The following is a 22072-nucleotide window of genomic DNA, read 5'->3' on the forward strand; positions in this document are numbered from 1 at the left end:
ATCAATCTAGAACCTAATGGCCCAACAGGGCCCAAAACGTCTAAGCCCAAAACGAAGCCTAAACGTCTAACCCAATCACAGAATGGTACTGTCGATGACTTCATACTACCACTACTGGGACGGATCTGCTGCAGAAGGTCACCACAGTACCACCGCTACTCCTTCATCCAAGCCATTAAACCCTAAATCGGTGCTCTGATCCATCACCTGAAACGTACACGTACAGGTATCGATTTTCTCCAAACTAACATCCACTCAACCAGCGATGCGTTTGTTCCTCCACCATGAGTCGTCGCTAACCGAGGCATCAACATCAAAGAAGTCCTGCGTCGCTAATGTGTTCACCGGTGTTTGTGTTCTTTTCTGTGTTGACCTTGGAATTTTTTAAATGTATACAAACTAAAATTTTTGATCGATATATATATATATATATATATATATATATATATATATATATATATATATATATATATATATATATATATATATATATAAATCGATCATTGAGGAGACGCCTTTCTTGCACGTGACTCAATGTTATTGACATATTTAGTCAAGTATCAACCTTTGTTCTTTAACAGTTTCATTCGATTTTCTTTTTCAGGTTTGCTCATTAGTTAGGAGATTTGATCAACCTCAAAAGTCCAAACCATTTGTGAGCAGGTGTACTATGCATGGGGATCTTAACATAGGCAGTGTTCGACAGGTGAATGTCAAATCAGGGCTTCCTGCCACCACCAGTACTTAAAGGTTAGAACTTCTTGATGACAACGAACACATCCTTGGCATCAAAATCGTTGGTGGTGACCACAGGCTAAAGATATATGATCAAAATCAAATTCTCAATCTCTTAATCTCCATTTTTATATTCATTTTTTCTGAAACTTTTACAGAATTATTCCTCAATTCTGACTGTTCATCCAGAGATAATAGAAGGAAGATCAGGAACATTAGTGATTGAGTCATTCGTGGTGGATATTCCTGATGGAAACACAAAGGATGACACGTGTTACTTTGTGTAGGCGTTGATTAACTGCAATCTTAACTCTCTTTCAGAAGTATCTGAACGGATGGTTGTGCAGGAGGACCAGAGAGGTTAGCGTAACCTGTTGTGGTCTTAATAAAAAGCGTTACTGTTAGTGTTAATGTCTCATTGCATTTAAACTTTTTTTTTTCAAATTGAAGTATTTTCTGCATTAAGTTATGTAAATATAGCGGTTTTATGATATAGTAGAAAAAGAAGCAGCTCATTGTTTGCAGAGCATTGGTGAGGGCCTGTGAACATTGGTTCAACATTTGTGTGTCAGAGATTTATATAGTGAAATATATTTCTTCTTTATTTCCAACTATTTACTATATGTTATTGCAAACCATAGGATTTATGTATTAATTCTTTTTAATGTATTTGACATGTGGCAGGGGCATATAATCGGTTTAGGACAAGTTGTGTAATTGATTTTTTTTTTTACAGTAAAAATGGAGAAACAACAACAAATGAAGCAATCAGTTTGACAAAAGTCTAGCAAAGCTTCATGAAATTTTACTGCTTTTGTTATTGGTTGGTGTTTTTTAATCTGTTGATGCAGATAACATGTTCAACGGTGTATATAATGGAAAACAATACCATATGAAATCAATGCCAAAGAACTTGATTTCACAAACAGCCTGGACATTGCCAAGGTAAATCATGTTACATTGCCAACATCTACATTTGACAGGAGTCTCAACTTGCATTACAACAGGGTATGACAAACCTGTCTTTTCAATAGGGTAATATAAACTTTTAATCTGACATCAAAAAATAACAAAATACTTTTAAAGCTTTATAATTGGTTTTAAAACTGTGTTGTTATTTCCTGGCCAAGGTTTAAATGTGTGTTACTATTTCTTCCAAACGATTTGCAAGTGCTTATTAAAATATTTTACATTTTGTAAAGTTTGTTTGGAAAATAGAGTAGACATGTGCATGAGATTTCGACTTTCTAGATTTCAAGCAATTTTTTAGCTTTTACAAATAAATCAAAAACTAGCAACGTATTTTTAACTATGGTAAAAGACCAAAATACCCTTTGAAAATCTGAAGCTTCTTACCTAACTTGCCTCAGTTCAAAATGGAGGACTAAAATGATGAAAGTTTTATATTTAGCTTGTGCTAAAACACAGCTAAAGTAAGAAAGTTGTCATATATACGGGTTGTTCATTTATAAAAGAGTTAATGTCATTTAGGCAACAACTGATAGAAATAAAATTACAGTTAGTTACAAAATTGGTAGCTCAACTGATTGGAACCTGCTTTGTATATATATATATATATATATATATATATATATATATATATATATATATATATATATATATATATATATATATATATATATATATATATATATATATATATATATTTTTTTTTTTTTTCTTTGTGGTCTAACAGGTCCATTTCCTTGAAGATGACAATTATCTAATCTAAGAAAAAGACCAGGTTTGTATAAACCTTTCAAAATACAACATTCCATGGTAACACTATTCTAATTTTATTTTCGGCCGAAGTAGGTGATCAATTTTATAAAAAATCTTGAATCAGCACATTAATGATTTTAAGCTAAAGTCCTATTTTTATTTGAAATTTTGTAAACTGCCTAAAAAGATTTGTGCCTAAATGATAGTTGTGTGAATTTACCTTCATGTTTATTAGAAGTTAAAACAACCCACTGAAGAAATAAGATTGGACCCCATTTGCCTTTGCCACCTATTTCATCAAAGAAAATGTTTCCTCACCATGGAGGGGGATTTCGCTAACTTTTACATCTTCTTTACTCGTGGAGTGGTCAATCGATGAAACAGATGGCAAATGCAAATCGGTGGATTATTTCCATTAAATCTTTTCTACAAAATCCTATAATTAACAAGAAAAAAGCCTTCTTGATCATTGGGTAAATAAAAAAAAAAACCATGAAATATTAATTTATTAATGAGTAATCTGTTTTTGCTTTCCTTATGCAGCAAAGGTTTTAGGGGTTGGCACAGTTACAGCTTAGTTGAGCCTCTGCCTTTTTATCTTTGCAACAGGTATCACATAAGGTGAGATTTGTGATTAAAAAAGGAATGAGACTGAGATGACAACAACCCCTATATGTGCTATGTTGTTATTTGTAGAGAAGGTTATAATAGAAAGTAGTAAGTAGGCAACAGTTACAATTGATTATCAGTTGATTATTGATCAATAAGTTTATACATATTTTGTTTTTATAATTATTTACATGTTTTCTTATGATTTTGTGGGGGTCTTTACGTTGTTAGACTTTTTACACGATGTCAACAACCGACACCAAAATACCACCCTCCCCAACGGAAGAAGATGCAAGAGATCCAGTTAAGGAGAATATGGTCGCCACATCGGATAATCTGATACAACAAAATCAGTACACCAAAAACAAACTCCACATCGCACACCAAAAAAGAAAATGTAATATCTAATACCATATGTATGTCAACTATGTAATATTTCCTACCATACATATGGTGCTACAACCATATGTATGTCAACTATGTAATATTTCCTATGTCTTGATGTTGATATCAACTATGACACTGTTCAAAGCATAAACAAATAGTCTATGAAGATAGACCGAAAAAAAATCTCACACCTGACCCCGCAACGCGGGGTTACTCACCTAGTTTCCATAAAACCTGAACTGAAACTTTCCGAAATACCCCTTGGCTCCAAAACACAAACCGAACCCCCGGATATTCCAAATACATCACCCGCCTCCAAATGAGTCCAAATCTCAATTCTTCAAAGGTCCTAAGCCTGCTGATACCCAATCTTTGACCACTTCCCCGAAATAAGAAACGATTCGAAACAGGGCATTACATCAGTGGCTATTCTAGATAGAAAAATGAAGACCATGCGCAACAAAGTGGTAACTTTGGTCAAGGTCCGATGGCAGCATAGGAAGGGTTCTGAGTGGACCTGGGAGCCTGAGTCAAAGATGTGTGAGCATTATCTGGTTCTATTTTCAGCTAATAATTTTAAAGAAGAAATCTAGTTCAAGTGGGGGAAATTTATAACACCCGATCCTTGCAGGTAAATTTCTTCCCTTTACTTTTATGTTTTGATGTTGGGTGTGTATCTACACAGGACATAGATAGCCTTATCCGCAATGCATAGAAGGGTATCTTGGAGGTCGAGTTTTACTGATCTACGCAGGGTGTAGATCTTGGTACATAACGTATACCTGCCCAGAGTCCAAACCCTAATATTTGGGTTTTTAGCCTGATTTAAGGGCTCTAACTCTCTTGAGGCCCTTCCTTTCTCATCCTCCATTCCCCTAAACATTCCATTTTAAACCCTAATTCCTTTTGGTGTATTTTTGAGCCTTGAGAGTGTTTTGTGTTCATTTTGAAGAAAGAAGAAGGTGGTGAAGTTGCTTGGATGCTTGAATCTGCTTCGAATCCAGAAGTTCCTTTCCCCCATCCATCTCCAAGAGGTATAAAGTCTCCACCTTGATGAATTTTTATGATAGATCTAGTTTAGGCTGAAGAATTTCTAGGTTTTGTCCCCATAACCTTGGTTCACATGAGTATGAGCTACTCCTGGCCATTTGGGTATCATTTCCAGTAAATTTTGAGAGTAGTCAAGTCATAAAAATGAGAGCTTAGTATGAGAGCTTAGTCACTCTTATCCATCCATGCATGAGTTTTTGAGCTTTGAGTGACTTATTGGACTTTGGATATTAGTTTGTGCCCTTGTTATACATGCAAATCGATAAAGTCAAAGACTTTATCCATTAAGATTTCCATCTAGTTTAGATCTAAAAGTTTGGTTTTTTAACTCCCTGTATTAAGAGATTAATGATTAAGTTAGGGTTTTTGGGAGTATGTGGGGTGTAAACTTTATTGCACAGGGCGTAGCCCCATTTTCCTCATTTTTGCCATCCTAGGTTCTACGCAGGGCGTAGAGCTGTTATGTTGTAACAACACAAAAATCGTGATAAAATTTTCATTTTTAAAATCAGTAGTTTCGATCATCAAATTGTTCCCAATCATCCACAAAGTACAATATCAAAATCATTAGAGTAATAGTATCCAAAAGGTGCGCAAATCATGAAGGGAGGATGTTGTTCCATCACACTGGCTCTTCCCTTTTGTACCAGAAGTACCTAAAACCATAAAACATAAATTGTAAACACAAGGCTTAGTGAGTTCCCCCAAAGTACCACATACCAAACATATAACTAGGCCTAGCCCTGGGGTATACTTTAACCCAATAAACTAATATGGACCCCACCCTGGGGTATATTTCAACCCAAACATATCATAGTGGGCCCCATGCTAGGGTGTATATCAACCCGACATACAATAGTGGGCCCCGCCTTGGGGTGTATTTCATCCCAATCATACAATAGTGTGCCCCTCCCTAGGGTGTATTTTAACGTGATCACACAAAAAACATATCACATAGCAGCTAGCATTCTACATAACCGAATCATGGGTTGGCATAAGTGGCCTCGACACATGGATATAGTGAGGAGACTCACCTCACGAATAGACGAAATAGCTGCAATAACACGTTGCTCCGAATACCGAATCTACTGGTCACCTTTACATATAACTGTGACCAATACTTAGACTATAGTTCAAAATACTCAAAATACCCTAGTTCAAACTTAGTCAAATCATGGTCGAAGTCAAAAGTCAAACGAGTCAAACTGGTCAACTTGGCTGACTACGCTGGGCATACTCAACTCGTACACACGGCGTACTCCGCATTGACCAGAAGTCGGGGAGCTGACCATGTACGCACAACGTACCATTTGGTATGCCCTGCGTACGCTTTTGTCACCTTATGATCCAAATAAGTGCTTAATCCCTTAAGCCCTTTCATCCAAAATCCAGATCTAGTCCCCAAATGATGTCCTTAACCATAAAGTTTCCAACTTTGCGATATTGCATGTCTATTAAGTGTTAATATCCAAAAACCTTAACTTTTTAACTCATCAATATATCCATAAATCATGCATGGAAGGGAAACAACATCCAAGCTTGCATTTTTATGACTTAATACATCCTAAAATATCTGAAAGGACAATTTAAAGGTCCTTGAGTATTCCATACTCTCCAGGATCAAGATTTGGGACAAAAAGGTGCAAAATCCTAAGCTTGAACAATATCCAAAGAAATGTACATCAAGGCTGGAGCTTTACACCTCCAGAATATGCACAAGGTTGAGTAGTTGTCGATCCAAAGGCTAGAGAACAACACCACTCCTTTGATGATCTTCCTTCACAAACAAGAATGCACAAAACTCACTCAAAAACTTCAAATGTCGCTCTTAGGGCTAGGGTTTTTGATCTTAGGGTTTAGAGGGATGGAGGGTAGATTTAAGAAATGATAAAAGACCACAATGTTCTTTAAATAGGATCCAAACCCTAAAAAGTAGGGTTTGTACCCTGCTTGCTTACGCCTAACATACATGCACATACACCCGTCATACGTGTGAGATCCACGATCCTCCTTTACGCACCTATGTCTGACATACCTGCCTTGTACGCCCAGCGTAGGGACCATTTTTGCAATTTCTTTTAAAATTTGGGTCACAAAGGACATACCTGCAACACTGGTGTTGCAAATATTCCCCACTTGAATCAGAGTTCGTCCTTGAAGTCCGTTGCAACGAATAAATCAGGGTAGTGCTCTCGCATCTCTGCCTCAGGCTCCTACATCCATTCATAACCCTTCCAATGATGTCATTGGACCTTGACCAAAGACACTACTTTGTTCAGCAAGGCCTTCATCTTCTTATCCAAGATCGCCAATGGTCTCTCAACATAATTCAGGCGATCATCAACCTGAATATTATCCAAAGGGACTACCGCCGAATCATCGGCCATACACTTCCAGAGCTAAGAAACATGGAAGGTGTTGTGGATTTGAGTGAGCTTATCAGGAAATCTAGCCGGTATGCAACCTTGCCCACCCGATCGGTAATCCTAAAAGGACCAATAAATCAGGGGCCTGGCTTGCCCCACTTCAGAAATTAAATAACACATTTCCAAGGTGACACCTTCAGAAGCACTAAGTCCCCCACCTGGAACTCGAGGTTCGAACATCGTCGGTCTGCATAACTCTTCTGCCGACTTTGCACGACTTGCAACTTGTCGCGCACCTGCTGAATCAACTTAGATGTATTGAGTACCACTTCAGTACTTCCCATGACCCGATGCCCGACCTCGCCCCAACAAACTGGGGTCCTACACCTCCTCCCATATAACATCTAGAAGGGCGGGCGATCAATATTGGCATAATAACTATTGTTGTAGGACAAATTCGCTAGTAGGAGGTAAGTATCCCAATTCCCTCCAAAGTTTAACACACACACCCACTACATATCTTCGAGCGTCTGAATCGTCCGTTCACTCTGTCCATCGGTTTGGGGATGATATGATGTACTGAAATGCAACTGAGTACCTAACTCCTCATGGAACTTCCTCCAAAACTTGGAGGTGAAACGAACATCTCGATCTAAAACCAACAAAACGGGCACCCCGTGCCGAACCACCACCTCCAGAATGTAAATGTCAGCTAGCTTCTCAACAGATATACTCTCAGCAATCGATATGAAATTTGCACTCTTGGTAACCCTATCAAAAATGACCCAGATAGAATTAACTCGACATGTCTTCATTGGCGACCTTGTGATGAAATCCATGGTAATCTATTCCTATTTGCATATGGGAATGGGTAATGGTTGCACCTTGCTGTGGGGCCTCTGATGTTCAGCCTTGACTTTCCTGTAAGTCAAGCACCGCTGGACACACTATGCTATCTCCCTTTTCATACAGGACCACCAATAACTCAACTTCAGATCTTGATACATTTTTGTGGCCCCCGAATGGATTGAAAACTTTGAATTATGAGCCTCTTCCAGAACAGTCTGCCTCACCCTACCAGTAGTCGAAACCCAAATTCCGCCACACAGAGTCAACAACCCCTACTGTCTCTGACAAAAAAATGGAATTTTCCCTCAGATCCTCTCTGTTGTCTAATTTTTCTTTTTGAGTCCTTCCACCTGATCCCTCTTGATCGAATACAACAAAGGAGAAATTATAACCATCCTTAGACATAAATCCCCAATAGGTGTGCTCATTGCCTTATGGCTCAAGTCATCCTCCACCACATTGGTCTTCCCAGGGTTGTACAAGATCTCGCAATCATAATCCTTTACCACATCCACACATCTCTGATGCTGCATATTCAAATTCGGATGATCCATCAGGTACCTCAAACTCTTGTGGTGTGTGTAGATAATACACCTAACCCCTACAGATAGTGCCTCCAAATCTTGATGGAAAAAACCACGCCCCCTAAATCCAAATCACGTGTAGGGTAATTCGCCTCATGAGGCTTCAGCTTCCTTGAAGCGTAAGCAATCACGTGACCCCTTTGCATAAGAACAACTCCTAAACTCGATATAGAGGCGTCACAATAAACCACAAAGTCATCCATACCTTCAGGAGGCAAGAGAATCAGGGCCTCGCAAAATCTCTGTCTCAGCGTCTCAAAAGCCAACTACTGATTGGGCCCCTAACGAAAAGTAACATTCTTCTTCATCAAGCGGGTCAATAGCACTATAATCTTGGAGAAATCCCGAATAAATCTCCGGTAATATCCTAAGAGACCTAGGAAGCTCCGAATCTCAGATGGACTCCTCGGAACCACCCATCACATCACGGCCTCGATCTTGGCCGGGTCGACTAAGATACCCTTCTGGTAGACGATATGCCCCAAAAATTGCTCCTCGCGCAACCAGAACTCACATTTGGAGAATTTGGCATACAAACTTTCTCTCCTCAGGCTCTCCAATACCTCTCGTAATTGTTCCTTGTGCTTCTCCTTGGTCTTGTAGTAGACCAAAATATCATCTACGAATACTATCATCGACCGATCCAACATCGTCCTGCAAACTCGGTTCATGAGGTCCATGAATGCTGCTAGTGCATTGGTGAGACCGAATGGCATCACCACAACATCGTATAGACCATAACGAGTCCTGAAGGTCGTCTTCTATACATCATCATCCCCGAACCTCATCTAATGGTAGCTTGATCGTAAATCAGTCTTGGAGAACCAAGATGCACCCTAAACCTAGTCAAAGAAGTCATCGATCCTCAGGAGTAGGTAACGGTTCTTCACCATTAGCTTATTCAACTCCCAGTAGTCAATGCACATCCTGTGTGAACCGACTTTCTTCTTCAAGAACATGATCGGTGCTCCCCGAGGTGAGCTACTCAGCTAAATAAATCCCTTGTCTAGCAGCTCCTGAAGCTGCGTAGACAAGTCCTGCATCTATGGTGGTGCCAATTGATATCGTGCCTTGGTATTGGAGCTGCGCCAGGAACCAGATCAATCTGAAACTCGACCTGCCTCTCAGGGGCACTCCCGGTAATTCCTCAGGAAATACATCGGGGAAATCCTGCATAATGGGCATCCCACTCAACTCGTCCATGCCCTCAACTTGAGTGTCTACACCATAAGCTAGGAACCTAGAACAACACTGTTGGAGATATCTCCTGGCCCTCACAGCTGAACAAATAGAGCAGGTCGTGCGAAGCTCCCTCGCTAGGAATAACCAGTTCTCCCCCACTTGGGATTCGAACTCTCACTATCTGGCACTCACAGTCAATCATGGCCCCATTGGGACCTAACTAGTCCATTGTGATGATAACCTTCGATCCTTGTAGAGGAATCACCACCAAGTCAATAAAGTACCTCTCACTGAACAGGTTTAGGACACACCTACAATGAACCCTCAAAGCACTCAAAGAACGATCATCAACAATCTCGACCTCCAACGGATAATCTAGAATTTTGAGAGCATTACTGAACTACTTACTAAGCGCAAGAGATATAAAGGATCAGGTAGCACCCGAATCAAACAACACACAATAAAAGGTCCATATACAAGATCAAATATAACATGAGCATAAATAAGGAAAGAAATAAATGATATGAATAAATCACGTAACAATAACCACATCCGGTGTTGCACGGTCATCATCAGTGGTCAACTGAAATGCCCTGCTCTTCACCACATGTGTCTCGGCCTTGATCTGGCGGCCATTGGTAATCCTCATGGTGGATGGTGTAGGCACTATCACTGCCCCTCCTATCAATCTTGGACAAACAACCTTTTACGACCAATATCGTTGCAATGAAATCAAATCAAAGCACTCTGGGGCCAGCCCCTACTCATGTGACCCTGCTGACCACAACTAAAACATACTGAACCTATCAATTGAAACGCCCCACTATGTGGCTTGCTAAACTTGCCGCAACGGCTCTGGCCCTGCTGGCATCTGATGCGTAAATAGGAAGTATTAGGCCTCTTGGTCTGGCCCACTGTTGTCTGCACCTGCTCCAGCTTTCATTTCATCTAAAGCTCCAGCTCAATCTCCTACTCATGGGTCTTCTCAATCATATCATTTAGGGTCTTGCACCCTAAAAAGCTGACAAACTCCTTGATATCATCTCTCAACATGTCATGATATCTCGTCTTCTTTATCTCCTCATCCGCAACATGTTGCGGAACCAACAGAGCCCTCTTCCGGAACTTGGCGGTGATCTCTGCTATAGTCATAGTAGTTTGGCGAAGGTCCTGGAACTCGCTCACTAGCGGATGCACCTCGATCACTAGTGCAAACTCCATCTGTAACCTCGTAACAAACTCCTACCATGTCATGATCGTCATTGTCGCAGACCATACAGATCGGCCAACCCCATACTACAAGTCACGTGCTCGATCCCTCAACAGGCATGATGCAAAACCCACCTTTTTCCCCTCAGGGCAAAAACTCGTTTGCTGAGCATTCTCCATGTCAGCGATCTAACATCGGCTAGCGATGTGGTACTTAGCCCTAAAGAACTCAGGAGCTCTACAAGCCTTGGACTCCCGAAACGACGGAGCCCGTGCTCCTAACTAACCCTCAACAATCTCTGCACAGAAATCCCTGAGTTGCTCCTCCATAAGTTCCATAATACCCTCCTTAATGGTATCGGGCATCATAAGAGTAGCATCCAAGATACTACGAGTAACCTCGGCTGCTATGAGCTCTCGCAGCCTCTGATCAATTGGTTCTGCGCCAGAGCCAGAACCTGAACCTGAACTTGAGACAGAACCACCTCCTCGAGTGATGACCACCATCCTCAAACTGTAACACAAATATATAAACAATCAACATATAACTCAAGAGAACTCCCTCGATACATGTCTCCTTAGAGTCTCAAGTTCTGCTCTTGTCTCTAGTACAGATCATGTGGTTCCATTAGTACGGGACCAATACTACCTTTCACACCTATTTGCACCTTCCTTAAGGGCCATCCTGATTCCTCTAAGTCACCATACTAGAACTATATATCAATCCTATGCTAAATAGCACACGTGTGCTAGGATTTCCTAGGAATCATCAACTCCCACCACTTGTAGTACTGAGAACCTCAATTAACACCGTTGGTTGCCTTATGCATGCAACTTATACACAAAATGTAATCATATAGACTATCAAATGATGATTCTACCAAAAGTCGATAACCAAACAAGGAATAGGAAATGAGGCTAAATCAATCATTTTAGGGCTATATGATTCTAATCGTACACAACTTTGAAAGCATACACTTAGCAATTAACTGATCCGATGTTAATTCCATGAATTTTTGTTTAATACGTCCACGAAAATGTTTTAACAAATAAGCGTCGTTGTCGGGGACCCATTAGTATTCGATCCTAATTCCATGTGCTACCCATTAGGATTCGACCTTGCTTCCACGTGCTGCCCATTTGTTTAAAACGTCCACAACAATGTTTTAATAAATTAGCGTCATTTTTGGGGACATGGTGTTACTAATTGTTTATGTTGAGATTTTTGTGAGCATGTACATCTATATACAAAAAAAAAACAAAAACAAAAACAAAAAACAAAAAGTGTGGCTCATAAATGAACACTCCTTACATTAAAGACCAACTTTCTGAACTAGCCCATTTAGTTATGATCATCGGAAAGAACCAAAGTGTGCAGCCCACACCTATTCCTTGTGGATTTTGCACCCAAATGGACATCATACCGACATGTGTCCATATTTACAACGAGAATGGGAGGAAGTACATGAAATAGGAAGCTACTACTAGCCAAACCAATGGACTTATGATCAATATCAACATGACCGATGGTGGGATCACAACCAAGCTTGGGGAAACAACCAATAGCAAAACCCATACCAAGCTTGGGAAAATTACCAATACCAACCAACTCCACAGTTCGAACAACCATATCCTCCAACTCTTGAACCAACTGAAATGTCGAGCATGTACTTAGAAGACATTGTGAAAAGCATTCCCACTACTACCCTAATCTTCTAGGAAACAACCAAAGCTAGCCTCAAAAGCATAGAGCAACAAATTGCATAACTTACTCAATCTGTGAGTATAATGGAAACTCCAAGCGAATTACCATCGCAACTGAAGGGGACCCAATGCATAATGTTTTTGTTGTCACCATGAATGATGGGAAATTTTTTGATGACCCAAGATTGCAATTTGAAGACAAGGAAGAGGAGGAAGAAGAAGAAGAAGTGGAGAAGGATGTTAATGAAGTTGTAGAGGATGAATTAGAGGTTGAGGAAAGAGAGGCTGAGCCACCCACTATAAACGAGATACTTCTTTCACTGGTAGACCAACCACAAAATCCAGAAACGATAAATTTATCAGACCCTTCAAAGGATATGTATCCCGAGAAGGAAGACACCCAACCTTTCATCAACTTGACCATCCTATCAAAGAAGGAAGAGTTGATCACCTTACTAGACAAGTACAAGAAAAGGGTCGGTTGGGCGATTGCTTTCATCAAGACTCTAAGTCAGATACAAGATAAGTGTCCTATTGGAGGAATTAGTAAAAAGTTTACTGAATTGGAGTGCCCCAATATTCAAAGAATAACACATTCCAGGGGAAAAGTCGAGCTAACGACTTTAAAAAGGGGCGGCTTTTCGAGGCAAATTGATGCGTAGTTTTTACCTTTTTGCTTTGAATAAATGTCAGTCACAGTTCTATTCAAGCTTGGGGAAACCAAAGGGTCTTCTACATTGTTGAAAATAAGATTTTTTGTCGGAATCTTCGTCAAATAAGTTAGAGTTTTATGCAAATATCTCATGTACATTCTTTCCTAACTACAAACTTTTGCTTTTATATGTTTTATTGAGCTGCACATTCCTCACTAAGCATTGAGGATATTGCTTCACTTTAAGCTTTAGAAGTCAAAATTTTCACCTTTTTTTGTTACAAATTTTAAATTTTACAATTTTCAGTTAAAGTTTTCATTTTTCTTTTTTGTATTTTATTTTCTGCAATCCATGCATAAAAAATCAGTGAAAAGTCCAAAAATATTTTTATTTTATTTTCTGTTTTTCCACATTATAAAAAATATCCCAAAAAGGTTTTATTTTTAGTTTATTTTCTGAATATATATATATATATATATATATATATATATATATATATATATATATATATATATATATATATATATATATATATAGGAACAATTACATGATATGATTAAATTTTCTACATTCGATAGCCCTATAAAGATGGAAGATGAAAGTCTGAAAAGACAAGTTGATATTGTATGTGTAGTAACAATTTTCATAACTAGGGGTATGCAAGATATCGTACGTTGTGAGTCTAATGGTACCAAACCCTAACACTTGTGTATGAAACAAGAGAACATATCACAAAGACGAATGACACAAAGTTGTCACAAAGACACAATTAGGGTTTTACCCTAATACATGAATATATACTAATCTATTTTAGCGAATCCCTTCAATCAATGGATTGTATCTATCTACATATAAACTAATTTGGTATATAAGGAATGTATCAAATCATATCTTCACCATATTTGGATATTAGCACCAGCACATCAGATGTTGATCAAAACACCAACATTAGGGGCAGGGCAACACGCTGATCAACTTCAGCTTCAACATGAGCGTCAAGTTTAACTTCAACAAATAGTACCATCATCATATGATTGTTCAGTGTATCAACTGATCAGTGTGTCATTAGTGTATAACCATCAGCATCTGGACACACTGATCAGTCTTCGGTAGATGGTGTCTTCATGGCTTTGGGGTTGATAGAGTCTTCAGGGTCTTTCAGTTATTAGAGGATGTTCTTCAATCTTCATCATATGAACTTCTATAAGAATATCTTCCGATTAAATAACTAACTTTAACTATAGTGTATATATTTTACATCATCAAATCCATACAATTGAGTGACCTAACAATCTCCCCTTATTTGATGATGTTAAAACTAAACTAATAAAGAATGAACTAATAGATAAATACAACTGTAGTGATATGCTGATTTTTGCTCCCCTTTAGATATATTACTTCTTCTTTCAAGAGTGTCTTCCATTCTATGAGTTATCAAGTGACAATGTATCATAACTGAACATTTCTCCCCCTTTTTACAGCATCAATAATCACTGCCCATTTTTCTATTTTTTGTTTTCTTTTTTAAAAGAAGATAGCAAGTAACAAGAAAAAACTTCAAATAAAGTTAGAGGGTAATTTAGGTGTGTCAAACTATTATGTTGTTGCAATAATAGATTATTTACACAGAATTATGAACTCAAATGCATGGTTTCAAACGCTGAATCATTAACTACATTTAATAGATGATAAAAGGGCGAGAGTGGAATGATACGTGTAATATATTACCGTACGAAATGTACCCATCGGAATAGAATATTCAAGTTCTCATTAGTTTCTAGCATTTGAAACTGAATCATATAGCTTTTAAGAAGAATGATAGGGCAAGAATGGGTTGGTGCGTGTGATAAACTACAAAACATACTGTAACCATCAACACGTACTTTCAAACTTTTATCAGTGTGTGGTTTTACATAGAAAATCATCAAGTTCTTATAAAGAAGACTTGTGGAAAAGAAGTAGGATGTCTCAAACACGCTTAGGTGAAATCAACGTGAATCATTGATAGTGATAACCCATCAGCAAGAAGTGGTTTAATCCGTGCATCATAGAGTTGGTTGCAGTCTAGAATTGAAGATTCGCCGTCAATTCATTCAATGGTACCATGTCATGCCTTAGTCTAGGAGGTCAAGCACATGAATAACCCTTTGTCATTTAAGGACCAGACAAGTATCTCTTACAAAGATGACCAGTGGCAGATGCAGAATGTTTTAGTAGGGGTGGCACTAAAAAAAATTTCCAAATAAATCTAAATTGGTAGTGGCACTCGTAATTTAAGCCGATACACCTAATAGAAAAAGCATTAAATTTTTTTTTTACACTACGTGTCGGAATCGGAGCAGTGGCCCGGGACCCCCCGGGCTCCACTAAGGTCCGCCACTGATTATGACTATGCTATCAAGGTAAGCCACTTGGTAATGCTCGATGTTTCAGCAGAACATGAGACTTGATGCATATGACAAGCATGCTTCCAGGGACGAGAGTCCGGTCAGAGACGATTAAACAAGAAAATAAACACCCAAGCCTTACAATAATTTTCTAATTACGACGAGGCAATCTCACTGTGAAAGTTTAAACAATGTTAGGCAAACAGCATGAGTGGGTGACTCAGGCCCCGTTTGATAATTACTGACCGAGAAAGTGCTGACTGAGAAAGGTCTGTCTGGGTAATAAATTCTGACTGAGTAAGAAACCATGTTGTTTGATTGTACATCTGACTGAATGTGCTGACCGATGCAAAATGACCATTTTACCCTGCTACTGTATACAATCATTTTAAATATTTGTTTTTATTAATTTACCGTTATACCCCTATTATAATTTTAAGTTAATATTATATAATATTCTTCATAAACTTTAAAAATATGATATTTATCTAAATTATTGTTTTAATAAACTATAATAAGCTAAAAACTATAAATAATTAAATAATTAAATCTTATTAATGATTTTACAAACAAATAAAAGCATGGGCTGTACATAAAACTTTTCCATGGATAAAAAGCTTTTAAATTAAAATGAAATCAACTTTAACAAGGCAAGAAAATATGGGAAATTTCATTGAGGCATTTTGACGAACACCTGCTGTGCAATAATTCATATCAACCTTAAAGATTGGTATCTAAAGGTGGAACATACCTGGTTTATTTTTTTTGTTTCTTCAAGTTACCGACAATCAAAGAACCAATCAAAGGCAAGGAGAAACGTTTTTTAACAAATAGGAAACAAAAAAAAAGATGGAAGAAAATGGTAAGCTTTTTTTGCTTGATAGAGAAGACAAAATCGAAGGAGAAGCTGTGAATTTGGTGGGAGTGTGATTGATTTTGAGAAAGAAAAAAGGTGTGGCTTTATGTTGAAGGCGTACCTGATGAGAAGAGGAGCTGAAAGATGACGGTAGAGGAAGGGCACAATTGGAAGAAGTTTCTCCCTTTCTCAGTCAGCTAATTCACAATTCCTTAGCGAGTCAGACGTTGCTTTCCCAGTCAGACGCTCAAAATTGGTTTGCCAAACACCTTTAGCTGACCGAGTCAGCCATAAATGTCTGACCGAACTCGGTCAGACCCATATCAAACACAGCCTCAATGTCATCTCAACATATGGTCTTGCTGATGAGATGCTTAGAGAGATTTAGACACATACAGTAGCATGCTTCTAGGGATAATGTATTGTCAACAATTATATACTTGGCTTATGAAATGCCACCGTTAAACCATAAAAGGTACAATGATCTTCAGAACGAGTGACCATACCAGATGAGGCATATGTTTCAGTTTCAAAAATTATTACAACCTGCTTTTCAATTTTCAACTCAGTTGCCTTTTTCAAATTGAATGCTCCTCGTAACCTTGTGGTTCAATTATTTGAGACACTATGTAAACATAGTGTATGATTATCAAGACATTTCTCACATTCCATTAAAGTGATGCAAAGAATTTGCAAATCATGTACCAGATGTGTATTGATACATTAGGTAGACCGTCACCAAGACCCACTTGAAACTATCTAAAAACATCACATGATCAAGCATCCATGTTATCTCTTTTTTAACTTCAAATCAGTGCCTGAGACCAAAGAACTTTGAACACATAAAACGATACAACTGTTAGGAGCTTTAGGGGGTAAATAAGTTCTAATGTTCATAGATAATTTGAACATCAGACACAACATTAAATTTATCCTCGGGAACTGAGTGTTCATTCATTATTGCAGTGCATTCTTCACTTGAAAAACTTTGCTGAGAAGACATGCACACAACTCGTTTTTGTATTTTTATTTTTAAATCGTAATTAGAAAGACAAAATAAATATAATAGGCTAAACATAAATTCAAGGGGTAATTACTAATCTAGCCTAATTAAGGAAGTGATTATTAATTTTTAGCCAAAAATTAGTAAATGTCCACAAATAGCCCACGAAACCGTAGGTTTCTTAAATTGTCTACTGTTTCGCCATATTGTCTACTGTTTCGTGTTTTGTATAAATTTTTTTTCATTTGTAAACTACAAAACCGTAGGTTTTGGGAAACCTACGGTTTCCTCTCGATTAAGCTACGGTATCCCAAACTGTAGCCTACGGTTTTTGGGGGTTTCGTCTATGATTTTTTTTTGAAGTCTACTGTTTTTTGGGTTTCGTCTACTGTTTTGTGAAAAAACCTACGGTTTTATTTTTTTTATTTTTTTTAATTGTTTTTTAATTTTTTTTATAAGATGTAGAATTATTTAAACAATTATTTGGTTAAAATTTTTTAAGAATTCAAAACATTAGACTTTAAAAAAATAAAAAAAATAAAAAAACCGTATTCTTTTTGTGATATAGAGTATTTGTTTATAAGATGTAGAATTATTTTAATAATTATATTGTTTATAAAATGTAGAGTTGTTTTTATGACAATTATTTTGTTAAAAAATATATTTTTTTAAAATATAAAAACTAGTTTTGCTAAAATTGACTACTTTTTTGTCATAGTGGACTACTGTTTTGTAAAACTTGACTATTTTTTTGTCAGAGTGGACTATTGTTTTGTTAAACTTGACTACTTTTTTGTCAAAGTGGACTACTATTTTGAACCTACCCTATATATATATTAAGTATTTCATATTTTTGAAATTATTTTGTATTTTGAAAACTGCACTTCTCTCTAGCTTCTTTATTCTCAAAATTAACATAATGAGTATTTCGTATTGCTCATTACGAATGGAAGATGGGAGTTTTTTAATTTCCAATTATCATATGTTTGGCCACCCGAATACAATCCGAGAATGTTTTATTTTGGTGTTGAATTTTACGAAACCACCACGTACACCGAATTTGTTCATTTGGTGAAGTGCAAGATGGGTCTTCCTGAAGAATCAAAAGTCAGTCTGGCTTATCAACATCCAGAACAACTCTATTATTGTGGTATTGTTGATGATCGTGATATTAGAAAACTGATCAAGGTAATAAATACCGTTGGAGATAAATATGTGTCTGTCTATGTGGTGATTGAAGAAGGCGTATCGCGTAACGAAGTGAATGATAGAGGAAAGACATCTGCAGCTAAGTTATCAAGTGGAAAAGGGAGCAACAACCCAATAGGTAATTTTAAAAGTCCAAGTAAAAGTCAATATCATAGTGTCGCTGAAAATGTAAATGTAGTGCCTGTAGTGCCAGAACCGATTATGTATGTTACACCGGAGAATTATAAGTATATCGGTGATAATGATGTTGGTACATATGTTAATGATGTTGGTGTAAATCATTACTTTGACCAAAAAAAAGCACTAGATGTGGTGGATAAGGTTGGTAATGAATCTGGAAAACAAGAAGTTCCATTTTTGCATAATGGTGAACTAAAAGGATATGACGAGTTTGCGGATTGTGACAAGTTGGATATATCCGGCCTAGAGAGTGATTCTAACGGAGAAGAATTTGATGATGAACCTAAACTTATTTATTCATATACCATGTTTCATGGTATGCCCCCATTGCCTTCGTGTCCTGTAAACGATGATGTGAACATTCCATGTCAGAGGGTGGATATAAATGAAGAGATTAAGGTTCTAGACATTTTTGATGACAAAGAGTTGCTCAAGCTTGCAATTGGAAGACAATGCATGGAACTGAGGGGTTTGAGCCATAAGAACTTTCCTATGTGCACATGCAAACCCTAATTGCTCGGATCTAGGTTTCTCTAATTGAACATGCATTGTATCCAAGACTTACAATACTAGATCTAATGTAAACAATTGAATCTAATCATATGAAATCAGATCTGAAAGAATACCTTGAATTACTTGCTTGATACTTCTTCTTCTTGGAGCTTAGAGTCACAATTGTCACTCCTCTAATGGCTTACAAACACCAACTAGCAAGAAGATGATCTTGAGAGAGAGGGAGGAGGGATAGAAATCGGCCCTAGGGTTCCTTGGCTTGCAAGAGTGCCGATTTCTCCACCCCAAGGGTCCTATTTATACTATGAGCTATTAGGGTTTCTCCTTTAACCCTAATTGAATGACTTAGGCCCTAAGCAATCCAAGATCCTTCTAGATACAAGGCTTGGACGAATTTAAGGTTCCCAAACCCTAAATTTCGTCCACCCCAATATCCATAAGGATACATAGCCCAAAATACAACTATCACACATTTGACAGTTTATGCCCTTTATTCAATTAACCTCTTTAAGTCACCAAATTAATTCTCAATTAATATATGACTTATATTAATCAAATAATATTATTATTCCTTAAATATATATTATTCTCATAATATATTAATAATATCTCTTCTCTCTTAACAAATCATCCTGTCAAGTTGCTATGGTGAAGGCAACCCAAAAGGACCATGCATAACCGGGTCAAGTACTTACCAAATATAGTTACAGCCTTAGACACTAATCCAACAGTCTCCCACTTGGATAAGTCTAGTAACTATATATGCAAACACAATCCGATTAGCAATCGTAGCTCTCAAAGACGCTGTCAATTCTGATCTTATCAGTATCCTGTCCTTTAGATAAGGGATCGTATAATCCTCTGTTCTAGATATCGTGCGGACAATTACATGGAACATGGTCATACTTATTGTCCTGCAATTTGTTTCTCGATCTCAGATTCATTTGACATAGAACTTAATCGAACACATCAATTTAGTTCTGACCGGGCCCGGCACATAAGTCAAATCAAATCATCGAGGGGCCCTGATATCGCTTTTACCCTCTTAGGGTAAAAGGAACAGATAAACTTCGACTTATATGCATTTATTATCCACTAATCAAATTACACACAACAATACGTTTTATAACATCAAGTTACTGATGCGTTTGCGTATTATCAACGCACAACCAATTAACAAACAATAAACCATATATCTAGGTTTTAAGACTATATGATATTACCATCTTGTGATCACTCGTGATAAATTCCATGAAGTGATTCCAACAAGTGCGGGTTTATTCCAATGCTCAAATCAAGTTCATAAGCACTCATGAACGTTGCAGCAAACCTTTGCAATGTCTAATACACTTTAGACAATCTACACACCAATTCATGACAGTCTTCATTCATACCTACTTCCAACATATGAACGACTGTGGACTATTCGAATAATTCGATTATTATCAAATAATTAATTACTCAGGAAGTCAAAACATGCAAAATGAAACAATAGTTAAACAATTAACATAAGACAGTAGCTTTACTTATAAATAATACTCCTTTATTTAATCATCAAATGTCAATTACATTTATCTATTACAAGTTTCCAAACTATCTAATCTAAACTAATATCGTCCTTTAGCCCAATGCTCCTAGCGTGCTGCAAATGCTTAACCCTGCTAAGTCCCTTCGTAAGCGGATCTGTTGGGTTATCCTCTGACGATACCCTCTTTACCACGAGGTGTCCTTCTTCTACTCGATGTCTAATAAAATGATATTTTCTGTCGATATGTCGAGATCTACCATGATCCCTCGGTTCCTTGGTCAAGGCAACCGCTCCTTCATTATCACAGAAAATTTCCATAGGCTCCTTTATGGTAGGCACAACTCCAAGATCACCAATGAAGTTCTTCAACCACATAGCCTCCTTTGACGCTTCGCTCGCTGCAATGTACTCCGATTCGCACGTTGAATCAGCTACTGTTTCTTGCTTGGAACTTTTCCAAGTCACCGCTCCCCCATTAAGGGTAAAGACCCAGCCCGACTGCGAACGGTAGTTGTCCCTGTCGGTCTGAAAGCTGGCGTCACTATACCCTCGTACCTTTAAGTCATCACTCCCTCCGAGGACTAAAAACCATTCCTTGGTCCTCCGAAGGTACTTAAGTATATTCTTGACTGCAATTCAATGAGCTCTACCTGGGTTCCCCTGATATCTACTGACCATGCTCAAAGCAAAGGCCACATCAGGGCGAGTACAAGTCATAGCGTACATGATTGAGCCAACTGCGGAAGCATAGGGTATTCGGCTCATCTCAGCTATCTCGGCTTCTGTACTCGGGTTTTGAGTGTTACTCAATTTGGCATTACTCTGTATCGGTAGTTCTCTCTTTTTCGAGTTTTCCATACTAAAACGTTTTAGTACCTTATCCAAGTAAGTATTCTGACTAAGTCTTATTAGTCTCTTACTTCGTTCTCTCACTATCCTTATCCCTAAAATATAGGAAGCCTCTCCGAGGTCCTTCATAGCGAAACACTTCCCGAGCCAGGACTTAACCTCCTGCAGAGTCGGGATGTCGTTTCCCATGAGCAGTATGTCATCGACATACAAAACGAGAAAGCTAACTATACTCCCACTGGCCTTGACATATACACATGATTCATCTTCACTTCGTACAAAACCAAACTCTTTGACTTTCTCATTGAAGCAAAGATTCCATCTGCGAGACGCTTGCTTAAGCCCATAAATGGACTTCTCAAGCTTACACACTCTATTGGGATGCTTTGGATCGACAAAACCCTCTGGCTGAGCCATGTAAACATCCTCAGCCAACTTCCCATTAAGGAAAGCGGTTTTGACATCTATTTGCCATATTTCATAATCATGAAATGCAG

General features: G+C 37.9%; 1 pseudogene; it reads left to right on the forward strand.

Moving 5' to 3' along the window:
- The first annotated feature begins 265 nt into the window (after positions 1 to 265).
- Positions 266 to 3175, forward strand: LOC145112100 (abscisic acid receptor PYL9-like; annotated as a pseudogene).
- Positions 3176 to 22072: the final 18897 nt, after the last annotated feature.

Source organism: Lactuca virosa, chromosome 5 (genome assembly GCF_052849685.1).
Source record: "Lactuca virosa cultivar CGN04683 chromosome 5, Lactuca_virosa_CGN04683_v6, whole genome shotgun sequence".
In the NCBI taxonomy this organism is placed as follows: Eukaryota; Viridiplantae; Streptophyta; class Magnoliopsida; order Asterales; family Asteraceae; genus Lactuca; species Lactuca virosa.